General features: G+C 50.8%; 1 long non-coding RNA gene across 2 annotated transcripts; it reads right to left on the bottom strand.

Annotated features, from left to right (window-relative positions):
* Nucleotides 1-400: 400 nt before the first annotated feature.
* LOC106505607 (uncharacterized) lies at nt 401-26061 on the bottom strand. Of its 2 annotated transcripts, XR_002337536.2 has the most exons (7): nt 25909-26061; nt 23046-24381; nt 16959-17014; nt 13723-13825; nt 6306-6443; nt 3259-3345; nt 401-865 (listed from the first exon to the last, which is right to left on the bottom strand). It is a non-coding gene; the product is annotated as an uncharacterized LOC106505607 (long non-coding RNA). The 2 variants fall into 2 exon arrangements; XR_014823169.1 differs by lacking the exons at nt 16959-17014; nt 25909-26061 and adding an exon at nt 1292-1391 and having other exon boundaries at nt 23046-23258.
* Between the last annotated feature and the right edge of the window lie 1929 nt (nt 26062-27990).

Below are 27990 nucleotides of genomic sequence, written 5' to 3'. Positions count from 1 at the left end.
TTGGGCTCCCACTATGCCTCCTCCAGTCATCCTGGTGCCCCTGTGCATCTGGCAGCTGGACCAGGAAGAGTCAGCAGGAGCCAGGCTGGGGGAAAGGGGCTGAGGCAAGTGTCACATGACTTGAAGGCCAGTGCTCCCAGCTCCCATGTGGCTCCACTGTGGTGGGCCATATGTCAGAAGAGAGGGAGACTGGCAGGACCTCTTTTTACCCTGCAGGCTGGGCTCAGGCCCCCGCTCACCTGCCTGGGCCTCCTGAACTGCACAGACTTGGCCAGCCCTGGTTCCTGAGGCAGGCCCCCTCCTTCCAGCCAGCCTCTGTTCCAAGAAGGATGACAGCCAGAGAAACTGAGGTTGACAGTGACAGTCCCCTGATGGGGGAGCCAGTCAGGCTGGGGGACCGCACAGTTATATAGTATTTATTTATTTATTCATTCTCCTCGGGTTGGTCTCTGGCTGAGACAACCCCACCTCTCTGCCCTGAGCCTTGAGCCAGAGACCCCCGCCCTCCCCCAGCTTCTCTCGTTCCTCCGTTAGAGAGCCCCATCCTGAGATGTGTTTGTTGCTGGACCCAAGGCAGTCCTGGATGTCCTGGCACTGACCCACACCTGTGATCATGTCCATCCTCTTCTGCCCCCAGCCCTGTTTTGGGAGTGTGGACAAATGGACAAGGAAATGGAGCCAAGGCTTTAGCGCCCAGCAAGGCCTGCCACTCACCCTCTTGCAGAGCAGAGCCCCCTGTGCACAGAGCTGGTCTCCCTGGGGCACAAGGCCTGCAGAAGTGCCAGTCTATGTCAGCGAGGGGCATGCTTGGTTTGAGGGCTGTTGCTCCAGCTCTGCTGGGTCTGCTTCCTTCCCAGGAAGGTGCCTGCATGTGAGAGGGGGAAAAAAAAATACATATCTGATAAAACTTTATAAAATAATTATTACTTAAAAAAAAAAAGTTCCGTAGTCTTTTTTTCCCCACTAATTTTTCTGTGATGACAATAAAGTTGTATCTTCCATTTATAGAGCCCTCAGTGGGGCCTCTTTTGAATTCTGCACAATTTGTCCCCTTGGATCTTCTTATCATTAACCTCCACATTACATCTGGGTCAACAGAGGCCCAGAAACTTACGTGGCTGAGCACGACCTGCTAGGGCACCCATTAAAGAGTGGAGGGGACAGGGAGATGCCTTTCTCCACCCATTCCCTCTTGTTCTCTTGGGAGGTGGGATACAGGAGGTGAAGGCCAGTAGGACTGCCTGCAGGGTCATTTTGCCCAGTGGCAGGTGGTAGCGGAGGAGCACCATACCTGAGAGATGTGGAAACAGGAGATGTCAATTAAAGCTTGAGAGTGGAGAATACTGGGGAAAGGCTGCTGTGGACTCCTCCTGGGGACAGTGTCTTTTGAGCTGAGAAGGCCAACAGTCAGAGAAGTCAGGGCCAGTCATTCAGGGAGAAGGTACAGGGCATGCAAAGGCACCAGGGTGTGACTGGGAGGCTCACTTTCCCGATTGCAAGGAGGCCTGGGGAAGGTCTTTCTGTGCAGTGGGGCAGAACAATTGAGTTGACCATAGTGGCCAAAAAGCTGGCAGGGTCTCGCCTTGGATGGGGATGATGGTCCAAGCTGGTTGGGGTTTGGGGATTCTCACCTCTCACGCAAGGTCCTGCCATACTAGAAGTAAGTGGAAGAGCAGTTAAAATGAAAACACACTCTTCATTATCCGATGGTCTGACTTGGGAACACTGTGGCACCTGGACTCCCACTATGCCCTGAAACTTTCTACACCTTTGAGTACTTCACAGGAGAGCTCCCCTGAACCTCATTTACAGTCTTTTTTAGTCTTATTTAGTTTATTTATTTATTTATGGCCACACCCATGGCATGTGGACGTTACCAGGCCAGGGATCAAACCAGCGCCACAGCATCAACCCCACCCACAGCAGTGACAGTGCCAGATGCTTAACCCACTGAGCCACCAGGGAACTCCCAGCCTTTACTTTAGAAATAGTTCAAGTCACCCTATTTTCTTAGCCCTTAGATAATTAGAAGTTTCAGATTAGAAGAAGCAAATGCTGGCAGCTGAAGGCAGGAAGGTGTGAAGAGTGACATGTCGATGACAAGGAGGCAGGAAAGGATATAAAGCAAGAACTCTGGAGGCACAGAAACTTGGGGGCATGGAAATAGTTGTGGCAAAGAATGGTGCTGATTTTTGGTGAGTGTGGGAAAGAGGAGGGTGAGGACTATCTTTACCAGAGTGGTTCCCAGGCCCATGTGTCCTGCCTGGCACCCTCTCCAATGCTGGCTCCAGGGCCGACAACACACCTCCCCCAGGTCACCATGGCCCTGCCAGGGATGTCTTCAGTTCCTCATTGCTTCACCCTGGATCTCAGCCCCTTTGTAACTCCGAGAATGCTTGAGGTGACCAGTCCATCTGTTCCACCCCCAGATCTGAGTCACCCAGTATGCAGGCAGTAGACACAGAGGGGCCAAAGGCAGGCTATTCCCCACCTGGTAGCATGGCCCAGACAGAAAACAAGAGGAGGCCCTTCATTGTCTACAGAGGGGAGATGTCTTGGGGTGTCCACCAGGTACTGTCAATAGACAAGGGCTTTACACCTCAAGTAATACTCACCACAACCCTCTAAACATTATCCATACTTCACAGATGAGGAAACTGAGGCCCAGAGAAGGCGAGGGACTAGCTGAGGAGGTGAGGCACAGAGCCGAGCTGACCCCATGGGGTACTAACTACTCATGAGCCCTGGCACTGCTACATGAGGTGGCAAGGATGGCAGGTGGGCCAGGGTGGGGGATGGGGGAGCAGGTTTTAGGCGAGTTGTTCTTGGATGCTGTTTTTATCCCCTTGTGTCCCTGCCTGCTAAGGTCTCTAGAGCCATTGGCCTGGCCAACAGGGTCCTATCCCCTTCTCCCTCCCTCGGCCTAAGCCAAGGTCCAGCTCTTGCTTGAGGAGGGGCTACCTGCTACTTCTGACCCCTGCTCTTCTTCTGCTTCAATCTTTTTCTCCTGTTTCCATATCAAGGGAGTAAGTGATACCTCCTTAGAACAGAATCAGTGGAGAGCATGTCACTGGGCCCCAGACCCAAGTCAGAGACCCAGTCTAACAGATGCCGAAAATCCTCTCGTCACTGCAGTTACCTCTAGGTGGTTCTGGGTTGGTGAAAGGAGCACACCTACCGGCACTGGTGGGCTCACAGGACCCTGAACAACATACATACAATAGCTGATGGTAACCCTTTACCGATTAAGTCCTTTACCTGCTCTTTGGGCACCAACTCCATTGAGGCTCTGGGGACACAGCAGGGAACAGTGGACACATTCCTCATCCTTGTGGGGCTCATGGGCTGGTGGGTGAGAGATAATAAAAGTAAACGAATGGGCGCTCATGAGTTTTGAGAGTGGAAGCAAAGCAAGGGGCAGAGAAGAGAGCGGCTTTGCATGTGGGGCACCGGCTGCAGATGAGAGGATCAGGGAGAGCTCTGGAGCAGGCTGGCACTGAACCTGGACACCTGAGCAAAGAGCAGGAGCTGGCTTCGCAGACAACTTAGAGAAAGGATGTCCCAGGTGGAAGGAAATGCCAGTGCAATGGCCCCAAGGCAGGAACAAACCTCGGGTGCCCGGGAGTAAGGATCTGGGAGGGCTGCCCAAGAGGGCTGTGGAGACAGAGAATGGATGGAAAGGGTGAAGGGGGTGCATGGACTGGGTTCTGGTGTGGTGGAGCACCTCTTCAGAGTTTAGCAGGGATATTCTAATTCCCTGATTCTCATTTCTAAGGGGTGAACTTGTCAGTAGGATGGGAAAGGCCCCTTGAGGGCTTGCGGGCCAGAGACCAGAAAGGAGGTTGAAAGGCATGGGATAGGGCAGAGTAGGGTATGGTGGAGAGCAGAGAAGGCAAGGGTTGCAAGTTGGTGATCCTGGGTGGGGTTTGTGCCCCATCAGTTCTCGCTGCAGCCTGGCAAACCAGCAGAGGTTGTCCCCATTTATATAGCAGAAGAGGTAAGACTCAGAAAGAGGTGATGGCTTTTTCAGGGTCCACGCAGCTTGTGAGGGGCAGAGTCGGGATTCAAACCCTGACTCGAGATCTTGTTGGTGTAACTGCCACTCTGCTCCGCCTCCCACGGGCTGGCATGCTAAAGCCTTGGCACTCACAAGGTGCTGGGGGCATGAAGAAGGGCTGGGGCAATTCAGGAGGGCTTTTTGGAGGAGAGGGGCAGGGGCAGGGGTTGGGACTGGGGGCTGGGTCCTAGAGGATCCTGCCAGGCCACAGGGAGGTGGGGTTGCAGACTGGTGTCCTTCCTTGGACTCACAACACCCCTCTGGTACAACTCCAGGGCAGAGATGCCATTAGGCCATCCAGGTTTCTCTTGTTTATCAAGGAGAGGTCTTGCTGGGATGCTTCCCCCATGATTATCAAGTGTCCTAACACCCCAAAATCACTGGGGCCCCCTGCACTCGGGATCAGCTTCAAATCTGCCAAATAAGCAAATCTTCCTGGACCAAGGCCAAACATGAGTCTGAACAGGGCTAGGGGCATGGCTGGGCTGGCTCCACTCTCAGATGGGAACCCTCCTGCCCTGCACAGCTGCCTGGTGAAGCAGAGGGGCAAAGAACTTGAAATAAGCCCTGATCCAGAAGCGGGAGGATTCTGGGGACTCACAAAGGCCCTCTTCCTTCAGGAGAAGTGGAGTCTGCACAGGCCTGGGTTGTCCTGTCATAACAACCTGTTAGACCAGTTTTAATATAAAGCAGGTTAGAGCTTTGCTAGAAATTCAACAGCCTCTTCTGATGAATGTATCCTCCCGACCCCTGATGGCAGGACCTGGGCGCCACCCTCCCATACATACACCCGCCCCAGGTTAGGCAGGATCCACAGCCAGCTGCCGGAGGGGCCAGTCCAGTGGTCACTCCAGAGCAGGAGACTGGGGCTCCCACATCTCAGTCTTAAGACAGCAGGTTCCCTCCTGGCTAGCATGTCCCCCCACCCTCTGGTTTTACCCCCTCTCCTCCCAGTCTGGATTATGTGCTAAGCACTTGGTTTTGGGGGGTCTCCCTCAACTTCACTAATCTCAGCAGATTCCTTAGCTATGAAATGGGGAAAGTGACAGCATGTCTCTCAGAGGGGACACAGGGGGCCCAGAAGGATTTATGAGGTGATGCTGAGGGGAGCCTGAGAGGGTTCAACTCAGCAGGTGCTACAACTGTCACTCTAACTATTCCTTGTGCATCATTTTAATTTTGTTTGAGAGCTGGGCTGGGCAGGTGCTGAAGTCCCTTGAGGTCCCCACGGGGGCTGCAGGGGAGCTGGCTGGAACTCCCTGGAGCTCTAAGCAACCCCTCATCCCACCAACTTGGATTTGCCCTCCCAACCCAGCTTTCCATCCTCAGACATCATTTGCCAACCAAGGCCTTGGGTTCTCGTTATGAGGAACAGACCCTTTGTCTGGCCTCTGCATGGGCTGGGGTGGAGGCTGGACAAGCCCAGCATCTAGCAACGTCTCTTGCAGCTCTAGTAGAGATTAGGCCATCTGCTACCCTTGCCCACACCTGCAGGATGAGTCTCCCTCAGGCTTCTTATTCTTCCAGCCTTCACTGGTCTATGCTTTCAGAGGTGAGTCATAGGTGAGGGAGGTGAGGCAAGTCTGTCTCATTTCAAAGCTGCAGCCTGACACCCAGAGAGGGAAGGGAGCTTGTTCACAGTCACCCAGAGAGGAAGTGGACATATGAGGCTGGAACCCATGGCTTGGAATCCCAAGCTGGGGACTTGTCCCCCTCACCCTAGAACTCTTGAACTTGAGTCTGATGTCTTCTGGCTTGACAACATGGACAGCTTCATTCAAGTCCCCCCAGACTTCTTCTGTCCAGAGCTGGATTCTTCACTGCCCCCTAGACATGCCTCCACTCTCCCCCATCTTGGAGACAACCCCGACATGCTCTCCCCAGCCTATTGATCTCCACATTTGTCTCCAGCACCTAAGTCCTTCTCAAGCTGCTCTCCTGCTGCTCCCATGGCTGCATTGTCCAGATCTAACCTTACCATTGCTCGCTAACCTGAATGGATCATCCTGATGGCCTTCTCATTGACCCCCTCAGCCCTACCACCGGCTCCAGAGTGAGGGGCTTGCAAACCCACTCTTGTCAGGCCTTCCTCATTTAGTGATACTTACAGGCTCCCCCCATACCTTGCCTGTGCCTTACCCCAGGCTCCAATGCATAGCTTCCCAAATCACTAAGCCATTCCATTCTTTCCCTCCAAATAGCCCTCCACGCAGTGTCATTCATCCTGAAATGTCCTTCTTCCTCTTACCCTTCAAAGTCCAAATCATATGCTTCTTTTCTGAGAAGTCTTCCTTAACTTTTCCACCATTTATTCATGCCTCTGTTGGGCACCCACTGCACCCTTGGGAATCTCCCTGGAGCTTGAGTTTTCCCAGGTCTCTCCAGCCTGGGGAGGAGAAAACATATTTCCATAAAAGATTCACAACAACCATTCTTTGGCTAAAATTCTCTCTCTCTCTCTCTTTGTCACACACACACACACACACACACACACACACACACACACACACACAGACATACAGACACACACACACACATCATACTCCCGTGAGGATGTCTTTGAAGAGGCAAATTAGCCAAATGAAAAGAACCCAGGTAGGGTTCAAAGTTCAGCCCTTCCAAAAATACCCTGGGATCTCAAACAAATAGTTTAAGGTCTTGGAGTCTCAGTTTCCCTATCTGTCCACCAGAGAGAGTGGTAGTGGCCAACTACAGGGAGGTTAGAAAGTGGCCATGCCTGGCTTTGGGAGAATACAGGGTAAGTAGAAACTGATGCTCACTGTGAACAGGAGGAGACGGGGAAGGCCCAAAGCAGGAGGAGCGTTTTTGTGTGGCCAAAGCTTTATGCTCAATGGAAAGACAGTTGCTTCCACCACTCAGACCTGGTTGAAGCAGGCAGTGCCGTGAGTGTAAGAAATGGCCTCTGACGGCTGAAGGAACTTGGGGGGGCCATGGCACCCCCAGGCAGTCCTCTAGGACTATTCCACTGCGCAGCCTTCACTAGGGAGACCCCACTCTGAGGTGTGGATGGAGGGGGAGTGGAATCCAGCAAATGCTCCTCAGGTATAGCCCTATTCCAGGGACTCTCTCCACACCCAGCACTGATGCTGATGAGCCAGACTGGCCTTTCCTGTCACCAGACCCAGGCTCCTCCTCCATCAGAGGTGAAGATTTCATTCATAGTCTGGATTGGGCCAAAGCTTTGTTTTTTCTTCCTTTTTTTTTTTTTTTTGCTTTTTTAGGGCTGCACCAGGGACATATGGAAGTTCCCAGGCCAGGGGTTGAATCAGAGCTGTAGCTGAGGCCTACAAAACAACCACAGAAACATCAGCTCCAAGGTACATCTGTGACCTATGCCACTGTTTGCGGCAATGCCAGATCCTTAACCCCACTGAGTAAGGCCAGGGATTGAACCCACATCCTCAGGGACACTATACCAGGTCCTTAACCCACTGAGGCACAATGGAAACTCCCAAAGCTTTGTCCTTAAAAGTTCCTCTCACCCCTCAGTCTTCTCCCAAGAAGCACTTCTCCCTCCCCACCCCTCCAGCTCTACTTCTGAGCAACAGCTCTGTGCATGTGTGTGCGTGTGTGTGTGTGTGTGTGTGTGTGTGTGTGTTGACCTTTCCACTTGGCCAACATTCCTTTGTTTTTCTCAGCTCCTTCGGGTAGATGGCCATGGTAAGAGGAGCCATTAGGAGAGCGGGTTCTCAAGAAGCCTTTTTTCCAAAGCCCAAGGAGACACTGGAAAATGAAGGTTTATCCAGAGGCAGATGGGTTCCCAGGGCACTGAGAGGAGTGTGGGTAAGAGACAAATAGAGCTCTTAACTCCAGTGTGCATGCCTGTTGGGACTGGCCTCTGGGCATCCTTGCAAGGTCTAGTGGGCAGGCTGAGCTTAGACAGGCAAAGCTGTGTGACAGTGGCCAGGTTGCTCTATATCCCTGAGCCATACATGTCTCAAAGTAGACCAAAGCCCTGGGTTTGCTTTCAGTGTGATCAGCTCATGCTCACTCTATCCCAGAGGTGCCCAGACTGGGTCTCTATAGCCCTTTTTCTCTTCACTCAGAGCCAGCAGGTGGGGGAGGGCTGTGAGCTTTGGGGAAGTAGCACCTGCTCTCAGGACCTTGACAATCACACCCTTGCTCCTCTGGGTCTCAGCGGATGAACTGGGGTGTGCTAGGTTCCAGGAGGATCCCTGGGCCTCGGGGAGGGCAGAGAATTAGAGGGCAGAGAAGGTGTGGCATGGGCACACCCCTACCCCCACCCCGGGTGAGGTGTTTTCATGAGAATCAGCAGCTGTGGCTGGAGGCCTCTTCCCAGGAAGAAAGAGCACAGCGCCTCTTCCAAGAACTCAGAGGAGGCCTGCAGGCAGGGGGAGGGGAGCGGGGGAGTTAATTTTAAACCAAACAGCCTTCAACGCTTCTCAGGAACTGGTTGCTCAATGTGATCTGGCAGGTCCCAGGCGGGTAGGCAGGCCTGGCGCCAGCTCAGAGGGGGTGGGGGTGGCGGACACACCCCAGGGGGGAGGCCCAGTGACCCTGAGGGAAGTGGGGCCCTGTCCTTGCCCATGAATCAGGGCCTGTCACCCCCAACCCCCACCTACCCAACCTGAGGGTATGGGGTGGGGTAATTTCCTGTCAGGCAAAGTGAAATTATAACAAGATTAATAATACAGTGTCATGTCCTTCCAAGGACTGACTGTCCCATGCCCCTTTCCCTGCTTAGAAACTGCCACTCCCATTCCCTGGCCTGTACCTCTGGAGGTTATCTGATAAAAGCCTGCTCTGAGGCCAGAGTAAGGCTTGTGCCATTTGCCTATAAGATGGGATCTTTGGGTGGGGGTTGAGGGATGGAGGGTGGAGTATAGCAAGCTGAGCCCAAGTTCTGGACCTGAGGAGTGAGCCTCTTGTGTGTGCTAGGAGGCTCTGAGATGAAGGTTCTCATTGGGCCTACCCCACCCCCATCGCTGACTGGAGTCAAAGCGCCTTCACACACACTGACCTCCTGCCCCCACCTTGGTGTGGCCACCCCCTCGCTCTGGCCTCGGCCTCCGAATGTCTGGACCCTACAGAGGCCCCGCCCAGGGCACCCCCTCCTTCACTCCCTCCACCCGCTGCCCAATGAGACTCCAGCAGCCTGGGTAGGGCCAGGCCAATGTTCTAGGAAAGGATCCTGAGTGAACGCTGCCAAGAGCCACAGTTCTTGGAATCAGCTCTGCAGAGCAAAGGGACGATTCCTGGAACCTGCTGGGCACTCCAGGGAGAGAGGCTCAGAGGACAGGGCAGTGACCTAGGTGAGGGGGAGGGGATGCAGAGGCCTCAGCTTCCCTCCAGGAAGCACTCCCTGCCTGCAGGTACCTCCTTAGACTCCCCTATCTCTGCACTGCCTCTGCAGGACCCCTCAAAAGAGGACCAGGACAGGCCCAGGTCTGGCACAGCTTTGGCAGTACCCAGTGTTCAGCCCAGGGATAGGCACAGAGTGGACAACTATAGGGAAAAAAGGGGTCATGCATGCCTGGGAGGAAGGACAGTGTGTGTGGAGGGGGGCACAGGAGAAAGTGGGATGTTAGGGGTGCAACTGTGCTGCCCAGGTTGGTGAGCAGCCAGGGGTATGAAGGCCTAAGAGGGATGAGGAGGGAGGGCAAAGCAGGATCAGCAGAGCCAGGCCCTGCTCATTGAGTCCCTTGCTGATGAACAGGCAACGTCTGGCCAGGATTTCTGTCTCTCCTTCAGGCCAGTCTTTTCCTACAGGGTCTTTCCCCTCAGATCTCTATCCCACAGTTGGGTACAGAACCCAGCTCTGGTGTTAAGCCAGCTGGGATGGTCCTAGCACTGATGCCCAGCTGTGGAGTCATGAGCACACATCTGGTCTGTTGGAGCCTCAGTTTCCCTACTTAGAGAATAAAAAGAGAAATTCCTGTCATGGCTCAGTGATTAGCAAATCCGACTAGGAACCATGAGGTGGCGGATTCAATCCCTGGCCTTGCTCAGTGGGTTAAGGATCTGGTGCTGCCGTGAGCTGTGGTGTAGGCTGGCAGCTGTAGCTCTGATTGGACCCCTAAGCTGGAAACCTCCATATGCCTCAGGTGTGGCCCTAAAAAGACAAAAGCCCCCCCCCCACCAAAAAAAAAGAGAGAGAGAATTAAAAAGAGAAGCTACAGAGCCCCCAGGAAGACCATAGCAGTTGTGTGGGACTGGGTTAGGGCCTAATCACACTTTGAGTGTGTGGCCATGAGTGTTCCCCTCACAGGGTCCCAGGGTCAGCGGGGGCCTTGAAGCCTGGCTGATGGGGCAGGGAGAGCATGTCTGGACTATGTAGAGAAAAAGTAAGGGCCTCCCTTTCTGGCTAGGTGACCTTGAGATAGCCTTTTAACCACTTAGGACCTGTTAACCCTCAGAATGGAGAATACCTCCCCAGCCAAGGGTGGACAGAGGTGTGGGCAGGGACTTGCCACTTCCCTCATGCCCTCAGGTTACTCTTTGGCTCTCACAGAGCACAGCTCCAAGCCTGCAACCCACCCACCCACAGCATGTTACAGAGAAGGGGGCCCCTAGCCCATCCTCCAGAGGCCAGTTCTGGGGTGGAGAAAGCTGAGCCTCAATGTCTGGGCGGGGGGCTACGAGGCGGGGCTGTGACAGAGCACAGTCCTTTGACCCCTTGCAGGAGGATGGTGGGGCAGCCTAGGGACATAGTTCACCACTACGCCTTTGCTTTGGGGCGCTGGTTCTCTGGGGCTACCTGAAGCAGCAGGCAGTGGGATTGCTGCATTCTCCGCCACTGAGAGGCCCTGGCACCTGCTCCCAGGTCAGGCTAGCCTACCTGAGCAGATGCTGTGGGAGGACTGGATCTAGAACCACCCACCCTGAGTGGAAAGAGCTTCTGGGTGGCAGTGACTGGGTTTCTAGGGGACACTGGTGCCCTGCTATATATAGGTGGCTCCAGAGCCAGGCACCCTGTGTGACTTGAGCCAGTCACGAATTTTTATCTTACAGAATTGTGGTGGGGAGTAAATGTGTATACCTGATGATTTTTTCTCCTTGGGGTCTCCTTCATAGTCCCACCACCCCCCTGGATCCCTCTGGCCATGAACCCATGTAGACACGAGCCCCAGAAGCATTCTTTCTCTGGACCATATTGCAGCAGGAAGAACTATGGACATATCTATCTGCTCTTCCCACTGGAGCACAGGCCCCTGACATTTGCAGCGCTCAAGGCAAAGGGACAAATGAAGGCCCACACCATAGAATCTAAATATTTAAAATTCTAAATCAAGCTACAAACTGCTAACAAAACATGTTATGCCCTCCTATTCAGCAAATAAACCTTCATAACAATAAAAAAAAATCTGTAAACCTATGGTTTTTATGTCTGAAAGCCATACAGAAATATCAGAAAGTCAGACATCAAAGATGACTGAATTTAATGATTATTGCTCATGTCCAGGTGTTTAGTGATGTTAAGTGAATAAAAAGATAAAGACACGGAGTTCCCATCATGGTGCAGCAGAAATGAATCTGACAGGGAACCATGAGGTTGCGGGTTCAATCCCTGGCCTCGCTCAGTGGGTTAAGGATCCGGTGTTGCCGTGAGCTGTGGTGTAGGTCGGCAGCTGTAGCTCTGACTGGACCCCTAGCCTGGGAACCTCCATATGCCGTGGGTACGGCCCCAAAAAGACCAAAAAAAAAAGATAAAGATATGCCTAATTCATAAGGTATTGTATATATATATTCTGTAACATTTACTGTTCTTGCTTTTATTCTAGTAAAACTATTGATTATGTTGTTATAATCAAGATTTCTACATAATTACTAATCTATTGGCAGAAATGATTTGAAAGAATAAAATGGCATATTAGATTCAAAGACCACAAAAATAGAAATTAAATTTAAAATATTTAAAAATTGAACATAATTAAATATATTCCAGGACTTCCCGTCGTGGCTCAGTGGTTGATGAATCCAACTAGGAACCATGAGGTTGAGGGTTCAATCCCTGGCCTCGCTCAGTGGGTTAAGGACCCGGCATTGCCGTGAGCTGTGGTGTAGGCCGCAAATGCAGCTGGGATCCCGCATAGCTGTGGCTCTGGCGTAGGCCAATGGCTGCAGCTCCAATTAGACCCCTAGCCTAGGAACCTCCATATGCTGGGGCTGCGGCCCTAGAAAAGACATAAAGACCATATATATATTCCAAAAAGTTCTTTTTTGTAAGAATCCATGGAGTTCCCGTTGTGGCACAGTAGTTAACAAATCTGACTAGGAACAATGAGGTTGCGGGTTCGATCCCTGGCCCTGCTCAGTGGGTTAAGGATTTGGTGTTGCCGTGAGCTGTGGTGTGGGCCGCAGACACAGCTTGGATCCCGCGTTGCTGTGGCTCTGGTGTAGGCCAGTTATTGCAGCTCCAATTAAACCCCTAGCCTGGGAACCTCCGTATGCCGTGGCCCTAGAAAAGGCAAAAAGAAAAAAAAAAAAAGAAAGAATCCAAATTATGAAAATTAAAAGGCAAAATACAAACTATAAGTTACAACAATGAAGCAATGGAAATTTTTAAATCAAAAAGATTGGAAGCTAAAATTTTATTCACTTTTTGAAAATTTTATGTACAGTTAAATATTCTTATAGAAAGAAACCTTGCCATTTCACATTCAAATCCTCTGTGAACTGTGAAACTGGTTCACAGATTCCCTGCATTTCCCTGGGGCCTGCATGGTGCAATCATGAGTGGGTGCTGGCTGTGTCTCACGTTGTGCCAGTGCTGTCAAATTCCCAGTGATGATTATGCCCACGTGTCCATTTATTCTGAATCGATCGTTTGTGTGTTTGTGATATGTTCTAAATAATAGGCTCCAGGAAGATTAGAAGAAAGTGGGGACAGAAAATTTATCATTCCAATAAATGATATGAGAAGGATTTGGGGGAAAAAAATGAAGTCTGATGTTTACCCCACACAGGCAACCATCATTAATTCTAGATGGACAAAACATTTAAACATGAAAAATGAAACCCTAAGAGTCCTTTAGAGCATCTCCCTGGGAGCCACCACAGTATTGATTCAAGGTTAGGAAACTTCTTCCTTCAAGTGTTTCCCCTGGAGTATTTAAAGGACAAGTCTGGAGAAGTGAGAGCCACATCCGAAATCCATTAACGCCCATTCAGTGTCATCTTCCCAGTTTTGGAGGGTTCCCCCCTAAAGGCAGACTCTGAGACAAGGACCCAAACACAAATAGCTTATTTAGAGGCAATGTCAAGAAGCACCAGGAGGGTATTTGGGAGACAATTTTCCCTGGTTGCCTCCCAGTTCTGTACACTTGCCAGTAGAGGCACTGATTGCCCTTGTTTCAAACAATACTTTCAAGGGTGATTATTATAGTGATTAGCCTTATGAGATAGAGATAGTGTCTCCTTCCAGCGAAAAAGGCAGATTTGTTTATTGCCTAGTGTAATAAAGATAATATATGCCTCTGGGGCAAAGGTTGGGCAGGTCAGCTTACAGACCATTGTAAAAGATTTTGGGTTCCCTGAGCTCAGGGTTCTTGTTCTGTCAACCCACTGCATGTACAGGCATCATCTGGCCCTTACGGGATCACTCTGCAGGAACTGGGGCTCAGGAAAGTGGTATAAGACAATGCTGATCCTGTCTACTCTGCTACTGTGGGAAATAAACTGACCTTTGTTTCTCAAGCAATAGTCTTGTATCTTCTGCCAGCATCCTCAGGAATATGGTAACTTGTTAGCTTGCAAGTTGGATGAAATCTCAGAGCCTTCCTGGTTCTTGATACAGAGGAGAGGGAAGGAAAGGAAGCCAAAGCAAGTGTGTTAATTAGTGAGTACCCTCTGTGGGCACGTGAGCTCAGTCCCTGGTTGAGATGATGTAGAACACACCTCAGGGTTGTTCTACCCGAAGGTAAAGGAAGCTGGGGTGTGTACACCAAATCCCACCCTTCAGTGGCTCCAGTGGGTGAGCTCCCTGGTCACCTACCAAGCTCACCTTTGGCACAGAGAAAGCCTCAAGCTGAGCACAGCAACCTCTCTATGGGAACTTGAGTGTGGAGGGATGTGTTCCATGTGAGCAGGGCCTTATCTGAATACTGCTCATGCCCAGCGCCTGGCACAGTGCCGAACAGGCAGTGATCAAACACATACCACATGGCCCAAGGATAAGGACCTTGCCTCTGTCCTCCACTTGGCCATGAGTTCCATATGGGCAGTGTCTGTGTTGATTTTTCTTTCACACTCTAGCACCTAGGGTAGGTCTAACAATTCATCTTAGGCTCCCAGCCTAGCATGGAGGGGAGCCCTTGAGGGGATGACCAGGCAGGGATGGGACTCAGAGCCTCATGAGGCAAAGGCAGCCTCTCTGCCTCCTTCCTCAGACCAAGTGGAAGGGAAGAGCTTTGAAAAGGAGCAGACAGCTCTGTCTGGGGCCATTTAATGAAAGAGAAGCACTCTCAAAATCTGAGAGTTCTCTACTCTTTGTTTGACCCCCACTCTCCATCCCACCAAACACAGGCCTAGCCTCCAGCTGAAGGGTACTCAGGGTGTAGGGGAATAAACAAAATCTGGAATGGTAAACTCCAAGGGACCAATCTTGCCTAGAGTATAGTGCTCCAGGCCTCTGGGCCTTCAGGGAGGAGCAGAGTTGCGGGCAGGTGGTGAGACCTGGCAGAAGCCTTGTTTCCTTTCCTAATTCTAGGGCCCAGCACAGTTACTGACAGTCTGGAGGGCTGGGCTGGCTTGGGTGTGGTTCCCACTGTCTCAGCCTTAAAGGACTTTTCACCCCCAGCCTAGGATTCTAGGAGTCAATTTTATGTTTAGTAGGTGGGTGCACAGTGGGTAGGAGTGAGGGGACGGCACTGAGAGGCTGGAGGCAGGGGAAAGTTCCAGGAGGTCAGAAACGGCAGAGGAAGTGTTTAGGTAGAATTTGAGAGTCTGGATTTTATTTGAGGAATCAGAGAGAAGGTCTGAGACTGATTGAGAGAGGGCAATGCAGGCAGCTAGGATAGCCCAAGCAAAGATGTAATAGGTAGGAAATCCCTGAGAATGGTTAGTAGGGCTTGGGAGGACCCTGTGGTTGGTCCCCAGGTGGGTTTGCTGGGAGAATCAACCCAGAGTTTCATGCAGCACGGTCATTGGGAGGGTGGGGGGCAAGAAAGGTCAGGGATGTGGACAGGTGCCCAAGTCTGACTCATTCTCCTTCTAGATCTCCCCCAACTTGCTGTGTGACCCTGGGCAAGTCTCAGGCCCTCTCTGGGCTTCAGTGTTCTTTTCCATGAAATGAGGGCATACTACTCAAGCTCCCATGAGTTCCCATGACTCAGAGACAGTGGTTGGGCCCCCAGGATAGGGTGACACCTCATAAGAACTTCAGCCACCCTTCTCCAAGTTTGGAAAGTAACCTTGGCCCACAGAGGCCATGCACATGAGGTCCTGACCTGGTTCCCAGAGGCTGGAACTCCGCCATCCAAGGGATGCCCTGTGTGGACACCTAGGACCATGGACATGGACCCTCGTGCTCAAGTGCTACACTCGTGCATGTGCACGTACCTAAAGGCCTCTGTCAGTGTATGCATGTCTCTATGATATGTGCACTGGGATGTGGCCTGGATCACTTGGCTTCCCACTGCTGACCAGAGCAAGCCTTAAGGACCCAGCCACTCATTAAGAGCCTATCGGGAGGAGTCCATGTCCAAATCCATGAGTTCCTCAAGGACAGGGCCCCATATGAACCACCTTGCCTAGCTTACAGTTGGTGCTCAGTACTTGGAGGTGAACAATGGGCCTGGGGATTGACAGAGAGACAGGACACTAAGGACATTGGTCACCCCTTCTTCAAGCTTGGGAGGTAACTTCAGCCCTCAGCAACTCAGGGCCCCTCACAGATACTGGCAGGAAAAGAGGACTTGTCCCAGATGCCATGTCCTCACATGACTCTAAATTCCACCCCGCCCAGATGGCCCCAGAGGAGGCTGAGGTGCTGGGCTCTTGGCTATGACTCAGCGGAAGGAAGACAGGAAGCAGGGCGGGCGGGGGGGTAGGGGGTGCTGAGGCCTTAGGGTTTTGCTTCTCATTTCTCTCTTTCTGAAGCATATCAGGTTCCCAGAAATGAACGTACAGAAACCTCAGGCTTTCAAGGACACTGGGTTCTCCAGTCCTCCCCACCCCTAGAGATACCACGTAGGGCCCAGGGAAGCTCCTAGTCCCTGTCCCCTGCTGGGGCCTTCTTCCCTGCCCCCAAACCAGGGACTGCAATGTGCACACCAGAGCTAGGAGTGGGTCATGGACTCCTGAAACTTTTCAGAAGTACGTGGCCCAGATTTATTTGCTGGGACAGATGCTGGGTGAGAGGAAGCACTGGAACCTCCAGGATAGGAAGGGCTTGGGCAGTCAGGGTAGGCTTCCCAGGAAAGGCAGAGGCAGCCCTCACCAAGAACCTGAGCTAGGACATCCTCCGATGCCCCACATGAGTTCCTTCTCTCTCACCTACCTCCTTTCCCTTCCTCCTTTCCTTTCCTTCCTATCTCTTTCCCTTTCTTTCCTATTTTTAACTATTAAAAAATCTCAATGGTAAAAAGCACACACAGGAGTTCCCATCGTGGCTCAGTGGTTGATGAATCCGACTAGGAACCATGAGGTTGTGGGTTCAATCCCTGGCCTTACTTAGCGGGTTAAGGATCCGGCGTCACGGTGAGCTGTGGTGTAGGTTGCATTGCTGTGGCTCTGGCGTAGGCTGGTGGCTACAGTTCCGATTAGACCCGTAGCCTGGGAATCTCCATGTGCCATGGGAGCGGCCCTAGAAAAGGCAAAAAGACAAAATAATAATAATAATAATAATAATAATAATAATAAAATAAAAAGTACACAAAGACTCAAATGGGCACCAAGTTACAATATATTAGAATCCTACCTATATGTCCAAAAAACTGGGCTTGGGCTGAGCTTGGCATAAGGCTTCTCTTGTCCCTGCAAATGAAAGAGACCACAAGGTGGCCTTAGGAAACACTGCCACCATTTGTAACCACTTATCTGTGAGAATCACTTGGCGGGGTCACGTGGTCCTGTGCCACCAAAATCAAACACTGAGAAAAACTGGACTCTGAGGCTGACCTAAGACTGCAACTCTCATCCCAATCCCCAGCTCAAATGTCAGGGCTCACCACTGTTAGCCTTGATGGACATAATGCTAAGAAAGTGTTGAGAATTTGAACTTATAAAATACATTTACATTTAAATGCTGCTTTTCTCTTTAAAAAAAAAAAAAACATATTTGAGTTCCATGTGAAACTTGGTTTGAAAGAATGAACTCCAAAACTCTAGGGGTCTGGGCAGAGTGACAAGAGCCAGAGGATTTCTATGCAAACAGAGAAAGTGGGGAGCTATGGTCAGTTCTTGAGCTGTGCAATGCCTTCAAGAACGGTTTAAGGCACCTCCTCCTGGAATCTTTCAGGCCTGGGGACCTGAAACGTTCCCCCTGATGTGATAGGCTTTATATGACCTTATACTGAGATGGGACTCACTTTCCTTACACACCTGGTGGCTGGGAACCAGAGTCTTGGTGTCTGTCAGTCCCACCCCACATCCGGAGCACATCAGAGACTCCTTCAGCAGCAGCCACTTTCACTGCCCCCTCCTCCCGGGCTCCTCTGCTGTGGGGTGTGAAAGTTTGGCACCCAGGGGCGGCTGGGAGGGGAGGAGGCTCACTCCACATCTGGTGCTTTCCGTTTGACTCACCACTTTCCTCTTTGCCCTGGAAGCACATGTCGGCCCTAGGGGCACCCCAGCTGGGTATCAGGGCCCTGGGCTGCAGTCGGCTTCTGTGGCCTGCTCACTCCCCTTCCAGCTGGGGATGTCAGAGGACTGGGTTCAAACCCTAGCATGGCCACTTCCTGCTTGTGTAATGTGGCCCAGGTTAAGTCTCAGTCTCTTTGTCTGGTGGGTCAAGGAAGGTACCCTTTTTGTACAGTCAGAGGATTTCCAACAAAGTGTGTGGTGCACATGGCACCATTACACACAGAGATGCCAGTTGCTGTTGTTGACAGTGCTCAGGCCTGGGAGGGTGATCTTCCCAACTCCATCTAAAGGGCTATCTCTGGGCTCTGTCCCCACATGGTCACATCTGGATCTCCAGACACCTATGTCCATTGCCCCTGACACTGCCTGTGTAATGTCCAGGGGGCACCTCTCTCTCAAACTCACAGTTTGTCTCTAGTACCCCAGTCCCCAGTTCAGGGTGGCTCCAGGCCCCTGAGGCTCCAGTCAGAGCCCTGGGCCCTATCATAGTCCTGGCTACCTGCTACATCCAATTCCTCAGCAGTGGTTGTAAGTCAGTTCTATTCCAGAAGGCCTGTTGCTATATGCCACTGCTACAGCCATTAGCAGCCTCCAGACCCTGGCCCAGCTGCAGCCTCCTGCCCCAGCCCCATCTTCCTAGCAGCTACAGAGTATATTCTCAATGCTTATTGACCCTGTAATTCATCCTGAGATTCTTAAATTAGGTCCCTGGGACCCAGAAGTGCATTTGGAGCTCATCCAAGGGCACCCACTACTATCACCACTTCACCTATACATCTCTGCCCATGTGCCTTCCAGCATTCAGACTTTTGCCCAGACCACCCTCAGTCCAGGCCTGCACCATCCCTGACCTGTACCCTTGGCTGCCAGATGTGACAACCAAAGCTTCAGGCCCTGGGTTATTCAGCCTGTGCTGGATTCCTGTTCAGCCAGCACATGAGCAGGTTCATATGCTTTCTCAACTTCAGTTTCCTCATTTGTAAAAAGGGCGGGAGGATCACTGATTCTGCCTTATGGGATGATTTGAGGGTGAATAAAATAATCCCAGAAGCACTTAGTTCATGGTGCACTATTCAATCTCCATATTTTACAGATTCCTCTGACTGGTGTTATCTTCCCAGAGCCTGGCACGTAGTAGGGTTTGGGAGACTGAGGCCCAGGGCTGTGCTGCACAAACCTCAGGAAAAGGGTCCACCAGGGTAGGTATTGGGCTTCTAGAAAGCCTTGTGGGGACAGCCCTAGTAACCCCTGTTCCTGCTCCAAGGATCCACTGGCCCAGGCGGACCTTGGCAGGGGTCAGCCCAGGACCTAGCTATGCTGACCTCTGTGTCTCTGACAGTCAAATGGGCAATGATGGTGGCCTCAACCTCCCTGCCAGTCCAGCAGTGTGACCTTACCTGAATGCACCTGCTGAGCCTTGGTTTCCTTATCATAGAGGTGATTAAAAACCCAGTCTCAACATACGCAAATCAATCAGCATCATACAACACATTAACAAAAAAAAAGTCAAAAATCATATGATCATCTCAATAGACGCAGAAAAAGCATTTGACAAAGTCCAACATCCATTCATGATCAAGACCCTCGCCAAAGTGGGTATAGAGGGAACATTCCTGAATATAATCAAAGCCATTTATGATAAACCCACAGCAAATATAATACTCAATGGGGAAAAACTGAAAGCCTTCTCACTCAAATCTGGAACAAGACAGGGATGCCCACTCTCACCACTGCTCTTCAACATAGTTTTGGAAGTCCTGGCCACAGCAATTAGACAAACAAAAGAAATAAAAGGCATCCATATAGGAAGAGAAGAGATCAAACTGTCACTGTATGCAGATGACATGATACTATACATAGAAAACCCTAAGGACTCAACCCCAAAACTACTTGAACTGATTAATAAATTCAGCAAAGTAGCAGGATATAAGATTAACATTCAGAAGTCAGTTGCATTTCTGTATACCAGCAATGAAACATTAGAAAAGGAATACAAAAATACGACACCTTTTAAAATTGCACCTCACAAAATCAAATACCTCGGAATACACCTGACCAAGGAGGTAAAGGACCTATATGCTGAGAACTATAAAACTTTAATCAAAGAAATCAAAGAAGATGTAAAGAAATGGAAAGATATTCCATGTTCCTGGATTGGGAAAATCAATATTGTAAAAATGGCCATACTACCCAAAGCAATCTACAGATTCAATGCAATCCCTATCAAATTACCCATGACATTTTCCACAGAACTAAAACAAACAATCCAAACATTTATATGGAACAACAAAAGACCCAGAATCGCCAAAGCAATCCTGAGAAACAAAAACCAAGCAGGAGGCATAATTCTCCCAGACTTCAAGAAATACTACAAAGCCACAGTCATCAAAACAGTGTGGTACTGGTACCAAAACAGACAGACAGACCAATGGAACAGAATAGAGAATCCGGAAATAAACCCTGACACCTATGGTCAATTAATCTTTGACAAGGGAGGCAAGAACATAAAATGGGAAAAAGAAAGTCTATTCAGCAAGCATTGCTGGGAAACCTGGACAGCTGCATGCAAGGCAATGAAACTAGAACACACCCTCACACCATGCACAAAAATAAACTCAAAATGGCTGAAAGACTTAAATATACGACAGGACACCATCAAACTCCTAGAAGAAAACATAGGCAAAACACTCTCTGACATCAACATCATGAATATTTTCTCAGGTCAGTCTCCCAAAGCAATAGAAACTAGAGCAAAAATAAACCCATGGGACCTCATCAAACTGAAAAGCTTTTGCACAGCAAAGGAAACCCAAAAGAAAACAAAAAGACAACTTACAGAATGGGAGAAAATAGTTTCAAATGATGCAACTGACAAGGGCTTAATCTCTAGAATATATAAGCAACTTATACAACTCAACAGCAAAAAAACCAATCAATCAATGGAAAAATGGGCAAAAGACCTGAATAGACATTTCTCCAAAGAAGATATACAGATGGCCAACAAACACATGAAAAAATGCTCAACATCGCTGATTATAAGAGAAATGCAAATCAAAACTACCATGAGATATCACCTCACACCAGTCAGAATGGCCATCATTAATAAGTCCACAAATAACAAGTGCTGGAGGGGCTGTGGAGAAAAGGGAACCCTCCTGCACTCTTGGTGGGAATGTAAACTGGCACAGCCACTATGGAGAACAGTCTGGAGATACCCTAGAAATCTATACATAGAACTTCCATATGACCCCACAATCCCACTCTTGGGCATCTATCCGGACAAAACTCTACTTGAAAGAGACACATGCACCCGCATGTTCATTGCAGCACTATTCACAATAGCCAGGACATGGAAACAACCCAAATGTCCATCGACAGATGATTGGATTCGGAAGGTGTGGTATATATACACAATGGAATCCTACTCAGCCATAAAAAAGAATGACATCATGCCATTTGCAGCAACATGGATGGAACTAGAGAATCTCATCCTGAGTGAAATGAGCCAGAAAGACAAAGACAAATACCATATGATATCACTTATAACTGGAATCTAATATCCAGCACAAATGAACATCTCCTCAGAAGAGAAAGTCATGGACTTGGAGAAGAGACTTGTGGCTGCCTGATGGGAGGGGGAGGGAGTGGGAGGGATTGGGAGCTTAGGCTTATCAGACACAATTTAGAATAGATTTACAAGGAGATCCTGCTGAATAGCATTGAGAACTATGTCTAGATACTCATGTTGCAACAGAAGAAAGGGTGGGGGAAAAAATGTAATTGTAATGTATACATGTAAGGATAATCTGACCCCCTTGCTGTACAGTGGGAAAAAATAAATAAATAAAAATTTAAAAAATAATAATAATTAAAAACAAACAAACAAACAAACAAACAAACAAACAAAAAACCCAGTCTGTGGGGTGGTATAAGGATTAAAATTAATAAATACAAAGAAACTTCATGGGGCCCAGTGCCCAGCAGAAGCTCAAGAAATGATGACAAGAGATGGAGGTGGAGGAAGAAGGGCCAAAGAGGCTGCCCAGATACTTCATTCAGCTGCAAGGTCTGAGGGCAAGCAAGGCCCAAGCAGCTCCATTTTGGGGTTTGTTCTGCTCGTACACATAGCTTGGACTCACACTGACTCCCAGGAACAGAAGAGGGACTTGGCTGTCTCTCCATACAGGCATAATCCTTCCTAGAAAGCAAGACAGGGTGGGGGTCCACAACAGATGAAGGGCTAGGGGTTAGGAAGCTGAAAAGAGACCTGGGTTTGAGGGCTGGGCCCCTGGCCTGCTGAAGCTTAATGTTCTCATTTGCTCACAGGGATCTTTGTGGGTGCTTCAAGCCCAGCAGTCTGCTTCCCTGGGCTCAGTAGGCTGAGATCTTTCTTCTCCATTCCCCTAGATACCTGCCCCAGGAGAGGGCCATAGACCCAGTAAAGCAGGGGGCAATAAGGTGGTATCCCCTGCTCTGAGAGGCAGGCCCTGGGAAGGGGCGCCAGGCCAGGCCTGCCTTCTGTGGGGCAGAGCTGTTCTGAGCCCCCTCACCCTCTGCTCCCAGCCATGGCCAGGGCCAGGTGGAGGTCAGCGCAGTCCAGAGCTCCTGATGAGGCTGAGGTAGGATTGTCTGCCCCTCTTACTCTGTGAACTGTAAAGTTGGCCTTGCTGGACTACTCCCCAATAGGATGGTGGAGGAAGGTGTCTTGGCAGGGGAGTGGTCCCAGAATTTGAAGCTATTACATATCTGGTTCCTCCTTATGGGGCCAAAGATACCTAAAGGTACTTTGGCAGGATGTGTAACCAGTTCCTTCAGAGCGGGAGGTGAAGGGGAAACCTTGCTCTCCTCACAACTACCCAGATCTGTCGACCTACCCATGGCTGCAGTTGGGCCAATGTGGCTGACATCAGCCGTGAACTAGGCCCAGAGGACTTAGATTCAGAATTCAGGTGTTTAGGAGCAACATGAAGAAATACATAAAAGAGCCCATTAAATGACCAAGGGCCCTTGGAAGCAATAGAGGCTGAGAGCACTGTAGCAGGAGTCAGGTCACTGCTATGCGACCTTGAATAAGCGCCTTCCTTCTCTGTTTGGAAAGAGAGAAAATCAGATTGGACATGAGTCTTGATACAATCCAACCCTTCCATTGCAAGCCCTCTTGGCTTCATCCAAATCCTATCAGGGAATTTGGGGTTAAACTGACCTTCAATTCAGGTGTCCACACTGTCCATCCCCCAGATTCTCAGTCTTCAGACCAAGCATGATGCACATCATCCCATGTCTATGCTCCCAGTAGTTCTTCATGTGGCTCCTGAGTTGGGGCTGTGGCTTTAGGAGCCCCAGATCTTGGCCAGGTGGGATAGTGCCTCCAGAGCCACTGAACATCCCTCCTCTGGAATGAGGTCCTGGTCCCATCCTGGCCAGGGATATAGGGTCAAAGGTTCCAGTTAGCCACTTCAGCTTTGGGGACCATGACACTGAGAATCCCAGGAATGACCCAATTTGTTCCTGCCACACAGCCCAGCTGAGGCCCATAGCAGGAGCTAGGCACTGCCTGAGGGCTGGTAGGAGCCAAACCTCCATGGCTTACATGGATGGGTTAGGTCCATTAGCTTGGACTCGGGCACTGCTGTGGCTCATTTCACAGACATGGCGCCTGCTCATCCTCACATGCTCCAGGGGTGGAAGCCAGGACCAGGCTCAGATCCAGGCTCTGAGATCCTCTCCAAGGGGCTGGGTGGCTCCCATGCCCCTGGAGTTGGGCCATGGAAGCCAGCTTTGCTCTTGCCTCTAGATCCCAATCCATTCCCTACTCGCTCCCAGTGCCCAAGCCAGGCTCTCTAGGCCCACCCTGGGCAGTCTCCTAGTCCTCTCATTCCAAGAAAGGACCAACACTAGGGGGCCTGGGTAGCTCAGGTCTCTAGGCTGTGGAGAGTTCCCCACTCCCATTCCCAGCCCCTCACTGCTCAGAGGAAAAGCGTTCAAGGCAATCTAAGCATGCACCTCAAATTCTTTCAGTTTCTGCCCATTTCCAAATTCAAATTCCAAAGCCAATTCTGTTTTTAGGTATTTGCTAGGGCAACACTTCACTTTGGGTACCAAAATCTGTATTAGTTTCCTATTGCTGCTATAAAAAAGGATCACAAATTTAGTAGTTTAAAAAAAACACAAATGGCTCGGGGGTTATGAACCCAACTAGTATCCATGGCCCTGCTCAGTGGGTTAAGGATGCGGCGTTGCTGTGAGCTGTGGTGTGGGTCACAGAGGTGGCTCAGATCCCATGTTGCTGGGGCTGTGGTGTAGGCTGGAAGTTACAGCTCCAATTCAACCCCTAGCTTCGGAACTTCCATATGCCACTGGTATGACCCTAAAAAGCAAAAAATAAAATAAAACAACACAAATGTATCACCTTACGGTTCTGGAAGTCAGAAATCCAAAATCAGTTTTACCAAGCTAAAATCAAGGTGTTGGCAAGAAGGCATTCTTTCTTGATACTCTGGAGGAGGATTTCCTTGCCTTTTCCAGCATCTAAAGGCCACCTGCAACACATGGTCCTTCCTCCAGCAATGGCATCACTTTGACCTCTACTTCCACCATCACATATCCTTCTCTCTGGCACTCCTGCCTCCCATAAGGACTCTTGTGATTACACTGAGCCCACCTGAATAACCCAGGATAATCTTTCCATTTCAAGATCCTTAATCAAGTCTCCAATATTCCTTTTACCGGGTAAGGTTACATATTCATAGATTGAGGGGATTAGGACGTGGGCATCTCTGGGGCCATTATTCTGCCTACCACAGGAGGGGGAAGGTTGCTTTGCCGGTCCTAATCCCCACCCAGACATCCTGTCCCAGGACCGAGGGGTCACTAGAGGGGATCAGGCTGCTGTCTGGCCAACACTCTGGCTGGGGGTTGGCTGGAGCCCAGAGCTCCAGGAAACCTGGCGCCTGCCCCTGCTGCCGCCAAGAACAGCCTGTACTCCCGCTGTGGCCACTGTGCAGAGATCAGGTGCCCTTGAGCTCTCGAAGTGGCTATGGCTCAACTTGAACAGCTGCCTGGCTTAGGTGGGAGCCCAGGCCCTCATAGCTTCTTCTCCCTGGTGATCAGAATTTGTGAGCTACAGTCAGGTATGATGTGAACCACATGGGAAATTCCAGTTACATTCTAGAAGACACAAACACTGTTAGCTTATTGGTAGACATTTACTGAGCATGGGGTATACTAGACCCAAGGGGACCCCAGAGAGGTGAGAGAGCCAGGAAAGCTTCAAAATTCATGGGGGCAGAATGGCATTGGCATTGGTAGAAGTGGGCTAGGGGATGGCAGGGAGAACACAGAGGTCAGGGTGGGTGTTGGAAGGAATTTGTGTTGGAGTTTGAAGGAGAGGATTATCTGGACTGGAAGTGGTAGGCAAGGGACTCCTGATGAATGCACCACCCAGGCAAAGGGAAGGAGGGCTGTTTGGAGATGGAGAGTTCTGTAGGAAGGCTGGAGTCCAGGGCAGTGGAAAAAAGAATCCAAATGTGGATGTGGAGGGACACGCTGGCCTGCATAAGTTAGAGCAATTCTCAAAGCCCGTCAGCAGGGGAACACTTTGTTCAGATGGACGCTTACTCAGAGCACTGATGGGTTTTGGGAGGGCTCCTTAGGACCCTTCCCACAGCCACCTTCCCCCACCTCTTCAGACCTGAACTCTGCAGGACAGAGACCACACTCAGGTCACACAGAGCCAGCCAAGGGTTTAGGGCAGGGATTGGCAGAAGTAATGGCCAGGGTCCAGGCAGGGATGGGGGAGAGCATAAAGGGTACATTTCAATAAAACAGCTGGATGGGCCCCATGGAGAAAGCCATGGCAAAGTCTCAGTTTCCTTAACTGTCAGAAGAGGGGATGGAATAGCTCTTCCAGAGTATATCCACCAGGACCTCCTACACCCTCTGCCCATGCTCGGGGCTCTGGCTGAAGGAGGCTGGGCAGGCAGCAGGCACATCCCTCAAGACCTCAGGGGCCTGCAGAGTCTGGACTCCCTCATCAGCCCCGCATCCTCAGCCCCACATCCTCCTACCGTCTGTCTCCAGGGCTCCGTGACACATGCTAAAGGATGCAGCTTGTCTCTGGCTCTGGTCCCAGGTAGGAGGGAGGAGACAGCAGGTAAGACTGGCTTTCTCCGGGCTGGAGCCCCTGGCTGCTCTGGCCTGGACCTCGGGGCACTCAGGCCCTGGTGAGGAGGGAGAGAGGGACTGAGGGGAGAACTGGCTACCAGGCTACTGGCCTCTTGGTGGCTCCTGGCCTCTTGGTGGCTCCATCTCCAGAGGGCAGGGAGAAGTCAAGAGCTCAGACTGAAGTCCCTGTCTTCCTGCATTTCCAGACTTCCGTGTCTCTGCCTGCCTTGTGCTGGTGCCAAGCATGAGACACATGCATGATGGTACAGAGTGCTCCTTATGTCTGCCCTCCAAGGCGGGCAATGAAAACGCTCACAGTGCCCCCACGAAAGGTGTAGCTCATGGGCTCTTTGAAATCATCACATTAAGATAAAGTACTTGGTCCCATTTATCAGACTTGGAAGCCAAGGCTGTGAGAGGTGAAGTCATCTGCTCAAGGTCATGGCCTAGTATGGGGCAGATGCCGGGATCTGTACCCAGGCTGATGCAGTCAAGCAATAGCTGCAAAATTGAGGCCCAGCCCTACCAGTCCACTTGGCCTGAACCTCTTTCCCAGGGGTATCAAGGCACATGGGAAGAACTTCTCCCCAAGGGTAGCTGCTGCTTCAGTGACACTAGCTGCCCCTACACTGTCCTCCCCATCATTATGTTCTCTTGAGAAGCCATATCCACATGCTTGCCAAGACTTTTTTACTCAGTAGTGGGCCTGAAGCCAGGAGGATGAGACCACCAGGGAAGCCATCATTGGTTGAGGTGTGGCTGAGGCTGTAAGACAAGGAGGCAACAGACTGCTAGGTCAGGGCAGAGGCCCTGAGACGCTGCAGAAGACAGCAAAAGCCAAAGGACAAAGGTGGGAGGTGGGAAGGGCAATAGTGGTGAGGCAGGCAGAGGTCTGAGAGCACATGGGGGCTCTGAAAGCCCACCCTGTCCCTCCAGGTTCCTTTTGGAGCAGCCATAAGAGGAAGTCCCTGGTTCCTCAAAGGAAGCCAGAGGCAGCCTGAGGTCCATGCAGCTGGGGCAAAGAGCAGGACACAGGGGTTCCTGGGAACTGCAGTGTGGTCTCTGCTAAGGCAAAGGCAACCCCCAGCCATAGCTGGAGAGTCACTTGGGCCAGACATGACTCCAGCAATACAGACTCCCCCAAGGCAGGGACCTAACTTTGCAGTTCCATTTGGCCTCCTCCCACCATGGGACTTCAAGGAGACACATCTTCTCTTGGGGAGTCCTTGCCTGGTAACTGGGCATTGAAATGCCAGCTCTACACACTTCGCCTGGCTGAAGGAGAGTAAAGTGACGCTGCCACCTTGTACTGGCTCTGGAGTCAGAAGAGCCAGCTTCTCACAGGGAAGGGAACTGCCCAAGACTCCACTGCAAGACATAGCTCTGAAATCCAGCATCCTGGCTCCACCATAGCATGCTGCCCACCAGACCACACTGCCTCTGGCCACCACTCTACCAGGTCAGGCTCTTGAGAGGGCTAGGTTGAGGAGATGGGAGGGGAATCCAACAGAAGGAGCCAACCTAGTCTACCATGTTCCCCAGACCCCACCTGATGCAGGCCAATACCAACACCTGCCAACCTGGAGGTTTCCTGTTGCTGTGGACAGAAGGGCTGGGCCTTCAGGCTTCCTCGTAGCAACAAGTCTGCAAACTAGAGCCGGTGGAGGTCATAACCTAGTGCCTATTCTGTCTCAGCTTCTCTTTTTTTTTTCAGGCCGCATTTGTGGCATATGGAAGTTCCCAGGCCAGGAGTCGAATCAGAGCTACAGCTGCCAGCCTAACCACAGCAATGCCAGATCTGAGCCGGATCTGTGACCTACGCCATAGCTCACAGCAACGCTGGATCCTTAACCCACTGATCGAGGCCAGGGATTGAACCCATATCCCCATGGATTCTAGTTGGGCTCATTGCTGCTGAGTCACAAAGGGAACTTCCTGTCCCAATTTCTCACTCTCCCCAGCCCCAACCAGGAGCAGATGGATTA

This window comes from Sus scrofa, chromosome 13, assembly GCF_054392235.1.
Source record: "Sus scrofa isolate SSC_HxYL_T2T_F1_AM1 chromosome 13, Sscrofa_HxYL_maternal_Yorkshire_Landrace_v2.0, whole genome shotgun sequence".
Taxonomy (NCBI): domain Eukaryota; kingdom Metazoa; phylum Chordata; class Mammalia; order Artiodactyla; family Suidae; genus Sus; species Sus scrofa.
Note: the sequence above shows the minus strand (reverse complement) of the source record. Positions and strands in the feature narration are given on the sequence as shown.